Source organism: Scyliorhinus canicula, chromosome 1 (genome assembly GCF_902713615.1).
Source record: "Scyliorhinus canicula chromosome 1, sScyCan1.1, whole genome shotgun sequence".
In the NCBI taxonomy this organism is placed as follows: domain Eukaryota; kingdom Metazoa; phylum Chordata; class Chondrichthyes; order Carcharhiniformes; family Scyliorhinidae; genus Scyliorhinus; species Scyliorhinus canicula.
In genome coordinates, this window is record NC_052146.1 from 11,327,061 (window position 1) to 11,341,981 (window position 14,921).

The 14,921-nt window shown below is 45.3% G+C and overlaps 1 protein-coding gene across 1 annotated transcript in view; it reads left to right on the forward strand.

Moving 5' to 3' along the window:
- arvcfb (ARVCF delta catenin family member b) overlaps positions 1-14,921 on the forward strand; it is a 474,185-nt gene that overhangs the window by 338,208 nt on the left and 121,056 nt on the right.

A 14,921-nucleotide genomic window follows, 5' to 3' on the forward strand; every position in this document is an offset into this window, starting at 1 on the left:
AGTGTCACAAGTAGGCTTATGTTAACACTGCAATAAAGTTACTGTGGAAGTCCCCTAGTTGCCACACTCTGGTGTCTGGGTACACCAAGGGAGAATTCAGAATGTCCATTCACCTCATTCGCATCTTTCGGGACTTGGAGGAAACCGGAGAACCCGGAGGAAACCCACACAAACACTGGGTGGACGTGCAGACTCCGCACAGTCAGTGACCCAAGCCATGGATAGAACCCGGGTCTCCGGCACTGTGAAGCCACAGTGCTAACCACTGTGCTACCGTGCTGCCCTAATTGGATATCATGAGTCAGTGCATTCGATACACTGAATTTGTCTGTCACCAGATGGCTCTGATGGAATTGAAAGCTACCAGCATGTTGCTTTGGTCTTGAGTGTCAATCCCAAATGGTGACTTCATGTTCAGTGCCAAGCAAATGCTTAGTGGTGCCAGCTGGTGGTGAATTTTAAAAGGTCTTGTCCGAGACAGGGAAGGATACAGTTTATTCATTCTGTGGATCTGCTTACTGAGTGGCTCTTTGCCAGCTGGCAGATCTGAAAAGCTTTATCTTCATGAGGCTGAGATCTGAAGTCTCATTTCCCTGACCACGGTGACGATTGCCTATGGAATTGATTAAATTGCGGACGAGGAGATGAAAATGGAGAAGTGCTTTGCATGTAAAATGTTCCAGGTTTCCTCGATAGTTATGCACTCTGTTAATTTCTGACTTAGAAGCTAGTTCCCACAGCAATACTAGGCCAGGTACTTTGATGCATCAACAACTTGATGGGCATATGGCAGTAAGTTATAGATTTGTTGTCAGGAACTTTTGTGTTGCTTCACTCTTAATGTGAACTGTGTTGCAGTGTTGGATTAAGAGGATGGTACTGTTTATTCTTTTTGATGAAAATTTTATTGCATTCAATCTAAGTGTGCAAAGATTTAGCCAGTGTTGCACAGTATTCCGAGCATAAGGTATTTTTATTTGACATGCACCTGTATGAATCTTTACATGCAAAACCTCACTGAGGATTAAAAATGAGTAACAATCTTCAAGTAGCATAGAACTTACTTAGTCATTGGAATTTTAGTTTGGATATAGAAGCTGACTGCAAAGCAGTTGGTAGAATAGAATTCTGAGGAAAACATATTAGTTTGGTGGCTACTACAAACTAAGAAATCCATGCAGTGCTGAAATGTAACCTTGTGTCCATCAGTGCAGACAAAGCTACCAAGAAGTGAATTTCTACAACCTTCAAATAGCAAATAATAGGTAAAAAGTTATCAATTCGATGAGCTATTTTTAATTCCCCATTTGATACTCTTGGCTAAAATTAGTGAGTGCAATGAAATCTAGCCCAGTAATGCATGTGTCAATCAGAGTGTGACTGGATTGACAGAAAATGCAACAAATTGAACATCCTGTTATTAGCTTGCATAGGTAAATATGTCTTCCCCTCTGATTCAAGCCAGACTCCAGAATTTGAATAAGTAACCTGGAACAAGTCTGAGGGAGTGCTGCAGTTATCTTAGTACCATCTTTTCCCTGGGTGTCTTGGTCAATATTTCTCAACCACTGAAACAAATGAACTAGTCATTCATCTCTTGATTGGATTGGGACCTGGCGTCCAAAGTCGCCAAGAGGTTCACTTTCATATCACTAACTACACAAATGTGTTTGTATTGTGTGTGCAGTACTTAAGACTGTTTGAGAATTCTAACAAGTTACTTAAAACTCCACTGCCTTATTCCTTTTTAATTTCTCTACAAATAATTACTGATACTTATAGCACTGATTTGTAATCAGGATTTAGAGCAAGTTTCTGAATGGGATGAGAAATTGTAAGAGGTGTAGAACGAAAGAATGTTCTTTGTAATGAACCATTGAAACAGAACATTACAGCAACCTGCTCCTCAAGGAATTTCTCTATTCCAGAGTAATACATGAATAGGAATGTAGAGTGTGCTAAGGAAGTGGCATGCATCTTGGTTTATTCTTGTCATGTAATGTAAATGCAATGACATTTTTTTCATGCAGTGACATTTTGAGGAAAAATGTAGCACTGACTAGATCTGTTTTTGATGGTTGATCTGTTTTTGATGGTTGATCTGTTTTTGATGGTAGATGTATTGGCCATGACACTGAAAAAACACATCGTGCTTCTCTTCAAATAGTGTCATGCAATTTTAATGTTGCCTTGAAAAGCAAGCTGGCTCTCTGGTTTAATATTGCAACCAAGAACAGCAGCTCCAACAATGCAGCACTCCCTTGCTGCTGTGTTGGACCATCGGACTTCAGTAAGGCCTTTGACAAGGTCACTCCCTCATGGCAGACTAGTACAAAAGGTGAAGTCACACAGGATCAGAGGTGAGCTGGCAAGGTGGATACAGAACTGGCTAGGTCACAGAAGGCAGAGAGTAGCAATGCAAGGGTGTTTTTCTGATTGGAGGGCTGTGACTAGTGGTGTTCCGCAGGGATCATTGCTGGGACCTTTGCTGTTCGTAGTATATATAAATGATTTGGAGGAAAATGTAACTGGTCTGATTAGTAAGTTTGGGGATGACACAAAGGTTTGTGGAATTTCAGATAGCAATGAGGACTGTCGGAGGATACAGCAGGATTTAGATTGTTTGGAGACTGGGAAGCTAGGGAGGAGATTGCTGAGCCTTTGGCTTTGATCTTTAAGTCATCTTTATCTACAGGAATAGTGCCAGAAGACTGGAGGATAGCAAATGTTGTCCCCTTGTTCAAGAAGGGGAGTAGAGATAACCCCAGTAACTATAGATCAGTGAGCCTTACTTCTATTGTGGGAAAAGTCTTGGAAAGGTTTCTCGGAGATAGGATGTATAATCATCTGGAAAGGAATAATTTGATTAGAGATAGTCAACATGGTTTTGTGAAGGGTAGGTCGTGCCTCAGAAACCTTATTGAGTTCTTTGAGAAGGTGACCAAACAGGTGGATGAGGGTAAAGCAGTTGATGTGGTGTATATGGATTTCAGTAAAGCGTTTGATAAGGTTCCCCACGGTAGGCTATTACAGAAAATACAGAGGCATGGGATTCAGGGTGATTTAGCAGTTTGGATCAGAAATTGGCTAGCTGGAAGAAGACAAAGGGTGGTGGTTGATGGGAAATGTTCTGACTGGTGTCCAGTTACTAGTGGTGTACCACAAGGATCTGTTTTGGGGCTGCTGCTGTTTGTCATTTTTATAAATGACCTGGAGGAAGATGTAGAAGGATGAGAGAGTAAATTTGCAGATGACACTAAAGTCGGTGGAGTTGTGGACAGTGCAGAAGGATGTTACAAGTTACAGAGGGACAGAGATAAGCTGCAGAGCGGGCTGACAGGTGGCAAATGGACTTTAATGCAGAAAAGTGTGAGGTGATTCATTTTGGAAGGAATAACAGGAAGACAGAGTACTGGGCTAATGGTAAGATTCTTGGTAGTGTGGACGAGCAGAGAGATCTTGGTGTCCATGTCCATAGATCCCTGAAAGTTGCCACCCAGGTTGAGAGGGTTGTTAAGAAGGCGTACAGTATGTTAGTTTTTATTGGTAGAGGAATTGAGTTTCGGAGCCGTGAGGTCATGTTGCAGTTGTACAAAACTCTGGTGCGGCCGCATTTGGGGTATTGCGTGCAGTTCTGGTTGCCGCATTATAGGAAGGATGTGGAAGCATTGGAAAGGGTACAGAGGAGATTTACAAGGATGTTGCCTGGTTTGGAGGGAAGATCTTACGAGGAAAGGCTGAAGGACTTGAGGCTGTTTTCGTTAGAGAGAAGAAGGTTAAGAGGTGACTTAATTAAGGCATACAAGATGATAGGATTAGATAGGGTGGACATTGAGAGCCTTTTTCCTCGGATGGTGATGTCCAGCACGAGGGGACATAGCTTTAAATTGAGGGGAGATAGATATAGGACAGATGTCAGAGGTAGATTCTTTATTCAGAGTAGTAAGGGCGTGGAATGCCCTCCCTGCAACAGTAGTGGACTCGCCAACACTAAACGCATTCAAATGGTGATTGGATAGGCATATGGACAATAAAGGAATAGTGTAGAGGGACTATAGATGGGTTTCACAGGACGGCGCAACATCGAGGGCCTGTACTGCGCTGTAATGTTCTATGTTCTAAATGTGAGGTAATGCATTTTGGAAGGTCTAATATAGGTAGGGAATATACAGTGAATGGTAGAACCCTCAAGAGTATTGACAGTCAGAGAGATCTAGGTGTACAGGTCCACAGGTCACTGAAAGGGGCAACACAGGTGGAGAAGGTAGTCAAGAAGGCATACGGCATGCTTGCCTTCATTGGCCGGGGCATTGAGTATAAGAATTGGCAAGTCATGTTGCAGCCGTATAGATAGGCCACACTTGGAGTATAGTGTTCAATTCTGGTAACCACAATACCAGAGGGATGTGGAGGCTTTGGAGAGGATGCAGAAGAGAGTTATCATGATGTTGCCTGGTATGGAGGTCATTAGCTGTGAGGAGAGGTTGAATAACTCGGTTTGTTCTCACTGGAACGAAGCTGGTTGAGGGGCACAGACAGAGTGGACTTTTTCCCAGGGAAGAGAGGGGTCAATTGCTAGGGGGCATAGGTTTAAGGTGCGAGGGGCAATGTTTAGAGGAGATGTACAAGGCAAGTTTTTTTACACAGTGGGAGTGGGTGCCTGGAACTCGCTGCCAGAGGAGGTGGTGGAAGCAGGGATGATAGTGACGTTTAAGGGACATCTTGACAAACACATGAATAGGATGGGAATAGAGGGATACGGAGCCCGGAAGTGTAGAAGATTTTAGTTTAGATGGGCAGCATGGTCGGTGCAGGCTTGGGGGGGCCGAAGGGCCTGTTCTGTGCTGTACTTTTCTTTGTTCTGGGGCTGTTTAGCACAGGGCTAAATCGCTGGCTTTGAAAGCAGACCAAGGCAGACCAGCAGCACGGTTCAATTCCTGTACCAGCCTCCCCGAACAGGCGGCAGAATGTGGCCACTAGGGGCTTTGCACAGCAACTTCATTTGAAGCCTACTTGTGACCATAAGCGATTTTCATTTCATTTCATTCTTTGTTCTTTGGAACAGGAATGCCAAACAGACAAAATGAGTAAATTATTTATTAACCTGCTTCAAATCATTATTAACAAAAATAGTGTTCTGAAAATTGTTTCACCTCTCAAAAAGATTTTGAAAAGTCCCTCTGTCCATGACAATTCTGTAATATAGCTCAGTTTGCCTCTGTTTAATCCTGCCCAGACCTATCCTCTTTAATAGTGAGACAGATGAATAATTTTGAAGTAAATTCATGTAGACCACTCACAAAGAAAATTACTGACTTGTGTTAAAGGAGCTGATTGTAAAATCTTTCTTTTGCCTCAAGTGAGATTGAGCACCGCATTCACTTAGAGGATTTATCTACAGTAAATACCATTAGAACATAGAACATACAGTGCAAAAGGAGGCCATTTGGCCCATCGAGTCTGCACCGACCCACTTAAGCCCTCACTTCCACCCTATCCCCGTAACCCAATAACCCCTCCTAAACCTTTTGATCACAGAGGGCAATTTATCATGACCAATCCACCTAACCTGCAAATCTTTGGACTGTGGGAGGAAACCGGAGCACCCGGAGGAAACCCCACGCACACGGGGAGAACGTGCGGACTCCGCACAGACAGTGACCCAAAGCCAGAATCGAACCTGGGACCCTGACGCTGTGAAGCCACAGTGCTATTCACTTGTGCTACCGCGCTGCCATTGTTATGCTTCAATTAAAATTTTTGGCAGCCTGGTACCTGATTGCAGCAACCTATTGTTATACTGTGTTTCGGCCTGTAAACTGAACTCCTGGTTTTGGCTTCCCCAGTACGGTGTTTTAGTCTCTGACCCCCAATTGAAAAGTAATAGAATAGTAAGCAGTATAAAATTTATATTCCTCGTGTCGATGCAGAAATACTGCTGCAATGAAGTAGCTTGAACACTGCATTTGAACAGTGCAAAGTACTGGTTGCTTTCCTGTCGTTGTGTCTATCCAGGACACACACACTCTGTTACACCATTGATGAGGAGCATTGTGCAAAAGAATTTCAAGCCCCACTGACATGTCTCGCCTTTCAGTATTCAGTAATGACTTCTCTGCTGATTAACCAAGCAGCAACCTGGTATACTGCATACCTTCCTGGTTCAGACATTGGTTTACTGAGCCTGTTCTGAAGGATTGGTTGACTTTGCTTCAGACGCCACACCTTATGGGCCTCACGGTAGCATGGTGGTTAGCATCAATGCTTCACAGCTCCAGGGTCCCAGGTTCGATTCCCGGCTGGGTCACTGTCTGTGTGGAGTCTGCACATCCTCCCTGTGTGTGCGTGGGTTTCCTCCGGGTGCTCCGGTTTCCTCCCACAGTCCAAAGATGTGCGGGTTAGGTGGATTGGCCATGCTAAATTGCCCGTAGTGTAAGGTTAATGGGGGGATTGTTGGGTTACGGGTTACGTGGGTTTAAAGTAGGGTGATCATTGTTCGGCACAACATTGAGGGCCGAAGGGCCTGTTCTGTGCTGTACTGTTCTGTTCTATCATCTCGGAACCATCTCAACCACAAAGGTAGTTTGCTTGGTTTTGCTCTTCCCCTCACTAATAACTGAGTGCAAACATGAGAATAGCAGCATAATGGACAATACAAATCACCGCTAAATGTCTGCATTTTGCCAATTTCCTGAGCATAGCATGGTGATATCACATTTCATTTAAAAAGAGGGTTCCAGTATTTGGACCTGTGAAGCTTCAGTAGAATTTTCAAGCCTCTCCCAAATCCAGTAGGCATAAAAAAAATAGATCATAGGATCATAAAATTTACAGTGCAGAGGCGGCCATTCGGCCCATCGAGTCTGCACGGGCCCCTGGAAAGAGCACCCTATTTAAGCATACACCTCCACCCTATTCCTGTAACCCAGTAACCCCGCCTAACCTTTTTTGGACACTAAGGGGCAATTTAGCATGGCCAATCCACCTACATATCTTTGGACTGTGGGAGGAAAGCAGAGCACCCAGAGGAAACCCACACAGACATGGGGAGAATATGCAGACTTCCAAGCCTGGAATCGAACCTGGGACCCTGGGGCTGTGAAGCAACAGTGCTAACTACTGTGCTACCGTGCCAAATAGATGTGAACATGTTGTGTTCCTGACTAAATCCTTAAAAATGCTATTGATAGATACATTTGCCTGGCATAAGGGTCTGAAGAGTCTGTTTTTTTTCTTTATAAATTTAGAGTACTCAATTCGTTTTTTCCAATTAAGGGGCAATTTAGCGTGGCCAATCCACCTACCCTGCACATCTTTGGGTTGTGGGGGTGAAACCCACGCAGACACGGGGAGAATGTGCAAACTCCACACGGACAGTGACCCAGGGCCAGGATTCGAACCCGGGTCCTCTGCGCCGTAGGCAGCAATGCTAACCACTGTGCCACCGTGCTGCCCTTGAGCCTGATTTTAATAGAAATTAATACTGTGTAATGATGGGTGTCTGTCAACTAACTAACAAATGGCTATTTTTACAGGATATTGGTGTGTGCTCCTGATTTATAGGTCAAATACGCAGATTGTGCATGAAATAGGCATGTATGTGAGAAGTAATTTCTATCATTCTTTACAAACATTGCTTTGTACTAATGTAAACTGCATCTTGCTTACTTGTTGAAAATTCTCTCCAAATGTAATTTTGTATTGGATTGCTCTTGGTTAGCCAAACTCCGCAAATATTAATAAAAACACAAATTGCCGGAAACACTAGGTCTGGCAGCATTTGTGATGAGCAAAACAGGAAGTCTGTGCCCTTTCATCGTAAATTGTGTTTAACTTGAGTTTTTCTGATAAGATAACCGAAAGAAAATTGATGAGCGTAATGTTGTTGATGTATGCATTCAGAAGCATTTGCTGAAATGCCGTGCAACAAATTTGTGAGCAACGTTCTAGCTCACGGAATAAAGGGATTAGTAGAAACACTCTTACAGAAGCCTGGAATAGGGCGCAGTTAATTCCAGCCCAACGTGATCTTAAGTTGCAAAGCAATTGAAATTTTGAAAATATTTTTATTGGGGATTTTGCACTTAATATCAAAACTTTGCAGAACAATATAGAAGAAATCATAATAACTAAAACAATATCACCAACACAAGTATCACAGGTTGCCACCACGTTTGTGACAGTCCCAGCAGGATCATTTCCCTATATTATTGTGTCATGTGGCGCAGTGAGTTAGCACTGCTGCCTCACTGCGCCGAGGTCGCAGGTTCAATCCCGACTCTGGATCACTGTCCGTGTGGAGTTTACACATTCTCCCCGCGTTTGCGTAGGTTTTGCCCCCAGAACACACAGATGTTCAGGGTAGGTGGAATGGCCACGCGAAATTGCCCCTTAATTGGAAAAAATGGATTGGGTTTCTAAATTTTTTTAAAGAAATGTCGTCTCAACTGATTCCATGTCCGTATGACCACTACCACCAGGCTCCTGGACTGGGGGGGGGGGGGGGGGGGGGAAGGGAAGGGAAGAGAAAGAGTGGGGCGGGGAGGGAGAGGAAGAGTGGGGCGGGGAGGGAGAGGAAGAGTGGGGCGGGGAGGGAGAGGAAGAGTGGGGCGGGGAGGGAGAGGAAGAGTGGGGCGGGGAGGGAGAGGAAGAGTGGGGCGGGGAGGAAGAGGAAGAGTGGGGCGGGGAGGGAGAGGAAGAGTGGGGCGGGGAGGGAGAGGAAGAGTGGGGCGGGGAGGGAGAGGAAGAGTGGGGAGGGAGAGGAAGAGTGGGGCGGGGAGGGAGAGGAAGAGTGGGGCGGGGGGGGAGAGGAAGAGTGGGGCGGGGGGGGGGTGAGGGAGAGGAAGATTGGGGCGGGGGGTGAGGGAGAGGAAGAGTGGGGCGGGGGGTGAGGGAGAGGAAGAGTAGGGCGGGGGGGGAGGAAGAGTGGGGCGGGGGGGAGGGAGAGGAAGAGTGGGGCGGGGGGGAGGGAGAGGGAGGGTGGGGAGGGAAGGTGGGGGTGGGGGGGAAGGGAGGGTGGGGCGGGGGGGAAGGGAGGGTGGTGCGGTGGCCCCCTTTGTTTCCCTAAGCCATCCTTGACCCTCCGCGTTAGGTGCCAGTGTTCGAATAGAAGGTTCGGTAGGGCCAGGCCCACTGTCGCCCTCACTGCTAAATAGTCTTGAGTATCCCAGGAATATCCTTTCTCTCTCCCCCACCCATCCCCCAACCCCGGAAAAGGACATGATTAACTTGTGGACCTTGGTGAAGAAGGATTTGGGGATCAAGATCGGGAGTGATTGGTATGCAGAGAGGAACCTCGGCAACATGTTGATTTTGACTGTCTGTACCCATCCCGTTGGCGAACGAGGGAGTTTCCCCCATCTTGGGCAAGTCCCTCTTCTCCATCTCCACTCGGCTGGAGAGGTGTAGCCTCGTCGAGGTGTGAGCGACTTGGATCCCCAGGCAGCTGAACTTGCTTTAGATCACTTTAATCGGTAATTCTTCCAGCTCCACTTTTCACTCTCGGGGATTCGGGGGACAATTTCATTCTTTCCTGTGCTGGCTAGAGGAGGGTGACACATCGGAGCAGAGCATCCACATAGAGTGGGACTCTATGCTCTCTGCCCCTTCTCCGAATGCCTGTCCTCCATCAGCTGATCTAAGGGCGATAGCCAGTGGTTCGATTGGCAGTGCGAATAGGAGCACGAATAACTGGTACCCCTGCCTCATTCCTCTGTGCAGCTGAAAGGTAAAGAGCTGTGGCGTTCATCCGTACGCTCGCTGTTGGAGTGCTGTACAGGAGCTTCACCCATGCAGTGAATGAAGCCTGCTGCAAACCCAAACCATTCAAGTACCTCCGTCAGGTACCTCATTTTTCCTCGATTGATGGCTTTTTCAACCTTCACGGTGATGATCACCTCTGATGCCCTCTCCCAGGATGGGGGTCATTTTTTAATTCAGCAAGTGTCTGATGTTGCTGATAGTTGCCTGCCCTGTCAATGCTGGTCTGGTCTTCCATGATTGCTTCTGTCAGGCAGCTTTCTGAGTGCCTTACCAATACTTTCACTATGACTTTTGCATAAGTGTTTAAGAGAGAGATGGGTCTGTATGCTCCACACTCTGGGGTCTTTGGCTAACTGGGGTCTTCGTCCTTTGGGGTCTTTGGCTAACTGGGGTCTTTGTCCTTTTTGGGGTTCAATGGGGTAGGGGCTGGTTTAGCACAGGGCTTTGAAAGCAGACCAAGGCAGGCCAGCAGCACGGTTCATTTCCCGTACCAGCCTCCCCGAACAGGCGCCGGAATGTGGCGACTAGGGGCTTTTCACAGTAACTTCATTTGAAGCCTACTTGTGACAATAAGCGATTTTTCATTTCATTTCATAGAGGCCTAGGCCAACTTGGATGGCAGGGCCCCATTTGGCAGTGAGTGGTTGAACATCTCCCAAGTGTGGGGCCAGCATTGCTGCAAATTATTTGTAGAAGTCTACCGGGAAGGGGAACCTCACCTCCATGTAATGTGGCACGTGTGCAAACCCCCCGGTGGTGCACTGCGGCCTCCTCCTTCGCCGTACTTCTGTACACCACCCTGCCTGCCCCCCTCATTCTTGCAGCACACCTTCTGGCCATTGCCTTCTATCGCTTGGTGCCCAGTCTGGACAGACCTGTGTCTTCCTCCAGGGTGTTGAAGTAGTCTTCTTTACCCTGGTATGTGACCATAGCTTGGCAGGGTAGAGCATGCTAAACCGCACCCCACTTTTGGATTTGGCACTGCATACACACAGGATGGACAAACAGAGGAGGGAAAAGGGGTGTAAAAATAATGCTAAAAGTGAAAGGGTAAGAGTCTCTGTTTCAGATGGACATCTTCCGGTTAGATCGATCTTCAGTCGAGGCCTTTAAGTGGGTGCCTTTGCTTTCAGTCTGTAATGGTTTTCACCGTAGATTCATCAGGAGCTCAAAACATCTCTACAGAGTCACGCTGCAGGCAGGGGACATTTGAAAGAGCGAAAGAGCAACACAACCCCTTCTCAGTGTCCAGGAGCTTTCTCTCGTGTTTTTTGGAAAAGCCAAACCTGGCAGAACCCAACTGCTGTCTGTTGCTGGGCAGAATACAGTCCCTGGATAACCCATTGCCCACCAGCCAACCAGTCGAACCAAATCCCTCCAATCTTTTGGGTGCCCTACAGTCTGAGTTCCTCTGCTCAAAAGCTAAATCGTCATAGCACTGTGTACTATTTTGCAAAATTAGAGTTTCTCATTTCCCATACTTGTCTTGAAGTTATGTGTCCATTAAAGATCCATGGATCAAAAGCGATAACGGCAAGTAAAAGAAATAGGAAATAAGGGGATTAACAGGAAGGGCCCGTACAACACAGATTCAAAATTAGCTGCATGGCAGGAAAAAAGAAGTGGTAGTTAATGGATGTTTTGCCAATGGAGTTCTTTAGGCGCTGGGGCTTCTGCTCTTGCTGAAATATCATCTTGACCTTTGTGTACAAGGCACAATTTCAAAATATGCAAATAATACACAACTTAAAAGCATATGTGAACTGAGACGTATCGTGTACATCTTCAAAAGGACATAAACAAGTTGGAATGAGCAGTCAAGTGGCAGAGAAGTGTGAAGTGATTTATTTTGGAAGGAAGAACAAAGATATACAATGTATATCAAATTGAATGGTACAGTTCTAAGTTGGTATAACTGAGGAACCTGGGGGTGCATACGTAAATCATGGAATGTGCCAGGATCGATCAATAAAACCTCCTTGACTTTATTAATGGGGCCATAAGAGTACGAATGCAAGGAAATGTTTGTATCTGTACAGAACATTAGTTCAGCCTCAACTGGAGTATTGCATCTAGTTCAGGGTACCACAAAGGTGATGGTGAAAAGGCATTGGAGTGCTGAATGGTACCAGAGATGAGGAACTGCAGTTATGTTAGATTGGGCGGAGATTTGATAGTTATTCCAAATCATGGAGAGTCTGGACAGAGGAGATGAAGAAAAATGTTCCCAATGATCAAGAACCTGAGCCCACAGATTTGAAGTGAACAAAGGCGAGATGAGGTCACAAGGCAAGTGGTAAGGATCTAGAATACACTGCTTAAGAGTGTGGTGGAGGCAGGTTCTATCAAGGCTTATAAGAGGGAATTGGATTGTTAAAAGGAAGGTGTGCAGGGGAACTGTACCAGATAAATTGCTCCTGCCAAGAATTGACCCAGATATGATGGGCTGAATGGCCATTTGATGCTGTGACGATTCTATAATTTCTAATTTCCAGCATCCAGAGTAAAAGTAATAAATTTCCTTGTTGCCTGAGGGGAAGAAACAAACTAGTGGGAAAACATCCTCTGCCTACACTCGTGTTTGCATTCCACAGGGGCTGGTTTAGCACAGGGCTAAATCGCTAGCTTTGAAAGCAGACTAAGGCAGGACAGCAGCACTGTTCAATTCCCGTACCAGCCTCCCCGAACAGGTGCCGGAATGTGGCGACTAGAGGCTTTACACAGTAACTTAATTTGAAGCCTACTTGTGACGATAAGCATTTTTCATTTCATTTCACACTTCCTCCTACTTAGTTTTGTTAAGAATCCTGCTGATGTTAAATGTGAGGGTATCGCAAAACCCAGAAGGGTAACTTGGAGCACTGGTTCTTAGTGGTGTGCATTTTCAATTTGTAAAATGTGAGGAAAGATATGCAAACCAGTGAGGAACAGCCCAGTGTTGTTGTAATCAGTTAATAATGAATATTTGTTAACTTAAAAGAAACATTCACAGAGAACAGTGCACTTTAATAGCTGTGCACACACAGCATCTTATGAAGTTATCCCCTGTTTCTAGCTATCCACATTCCTGAACTTTGAGAAATTCCCCTTTAACCAACAACATCCAATATTATGTAACTCTGAGCTAAATCCACCACATGGTTACCACCCAGAAGGCTTTTTCCAGTTTGGGAAAACCTTAAGTCCAGCGTGGCATCAACTGGTTTTCAGGGGAGCCTGCTTTCTCCAGCTGGGTGTGTCTATGGTAGTAGCTGCTCCTACTGTATTCAGTTACGCTGCTATTTATGTAGTGTTTCTTCCCTTTGATATTCTATCGGCATAACACATTGGACCAGGCTTCTCACAGAGGTGTGAATTATATTTTTATCTCCTCACTTGGAACTGTAAATACTTATTTCTATACATCATTGTTCAACCCCTAGGCCTGGGGTTTTTTGCAGTGCGGTTTGCGGGCAGGTGTCAGAACGTTGAGGGTCGCGGTCTGCACTTTTGTTCATGCGGGAAGTGTGGAGGATTCACGCTGTCCCATCCCTCGAACAATCCAGTGAGAGACTGCACGCTGAAAAAGAGATGGGGCAAATATGGAAGCCAAGGATAGTAGCTGTGCCTCCTTGCTTAACCGTGTGCAATTAATGCCTTGTACTGGCTGTGCACCACATTGCCCGCTGCCCTACACCCCGCTCCTAACTTGCTGCAACTGCTTAATGTTGGGAGTCAGTTACTGTCGCCAGAATCCATTTCCTTGATTTATTTTGATCCACACTAAAGTACTGGTCCCTCAGCACTTTGAACAAACCAGAAGTGGAACCCTGAAATACTCTTTAGTGACATCTGCGTTGCAGAATGATAATGGTGGCAGGTGCATGGTGACTTGAAGGTTGCCCTCTAAATCTCACTGGAATGGTGGCAGGAAGGATGACATTTTGATCACTGAAATAGGAATGCAAGAGGTTCTTCGATTTAACAACAAATGTTAATTTGTAAATATTTCATAACTTTAAAACTTCATTGCAGTGTAAGCCTACTTGTGACACTAATAAAGATTATTATTGAGTTTTCAGATAGCTGAGAAAGCAGTCTTTCAACCCGCACAAAAGAAATGTTCCTTGGCTCCTCACAATTGCTCGGGATATGGAAATGCGCAGACCTCCCCATTGGAAGTCATGGGGAAATTATGGAGAACTTTCCCTACCAAGATTAAATTTCAGTAGAGTCCATCTGGATCTTCCTTCATGGCAGTTTTTGCATTAGTCATAACACAAGACTAAACATAACATAGGTGATACTGATTATGAACAGAAAAATTAGACTATTTGCTTTCTGTCCCTGGCCTGGGGTATGAAAACTTGCCTTGACTCGGGATCGACTGGGTAAGCGAACGTGGCATGGGTTCTGATGGTCGGCCAGTTGGCAAAAGTGGGTTTCAGGTTAAGAAAAAGTTTGAAAAACACTGCCCGAGTCATTTTGGTGAACATTTGTTTTCGTATTGCCAAGCTAATTCTCCTGTCAAAAACACCTTTAAACAGACGTTTAAATCGATTCCCCTTTTATCTAATTCATTATTTTATCGCAATGTTACAGATGCCTGGTCAACCCTCAACAATGGTTAAAATGCCAACCCAGATGTATAAACTTTTTCTTTAGTTTTAAGAAGGTGCATTCCAGGAGTGAGAATATAAGAAATAGGATTTGGTTATTTTATAAACAAACTTTATTGAAAGAAAAGAAAATATTTAAACTCTTAAACTTCAACTCTACCACTGACAGATTACATGTAGATTCTTAACCTTGATGCAATCAATTCCAATTAAACATCACTCGAAATAACACGCAGCTCTTTCCGCTTACGTAGATGGGGAAAGATGATTCTTGTATTTCCGAAACAAATCTATGACAAATGTATTCAGAACGCTCGCCCGCGCTCTCTCTCAGCTCCGCCCAGCCATTCAGATGATGGCCCTCCTCTGGAATGTCCAGACTGCATCCTGTCAACTTTGATTGCCCATTCCCAATTAAACAAAAGACCAGAGATATCTCATGCATGTGCAGCTACCTTCCATCAGGGAAGGTAGGAGAGGCGGTAGCATAGTGGTATTGTCGCTGGATTAGTAATCCAGAGACCCAAAGTAATGATCTGGGGACCCGGGTTTCAATCCCAC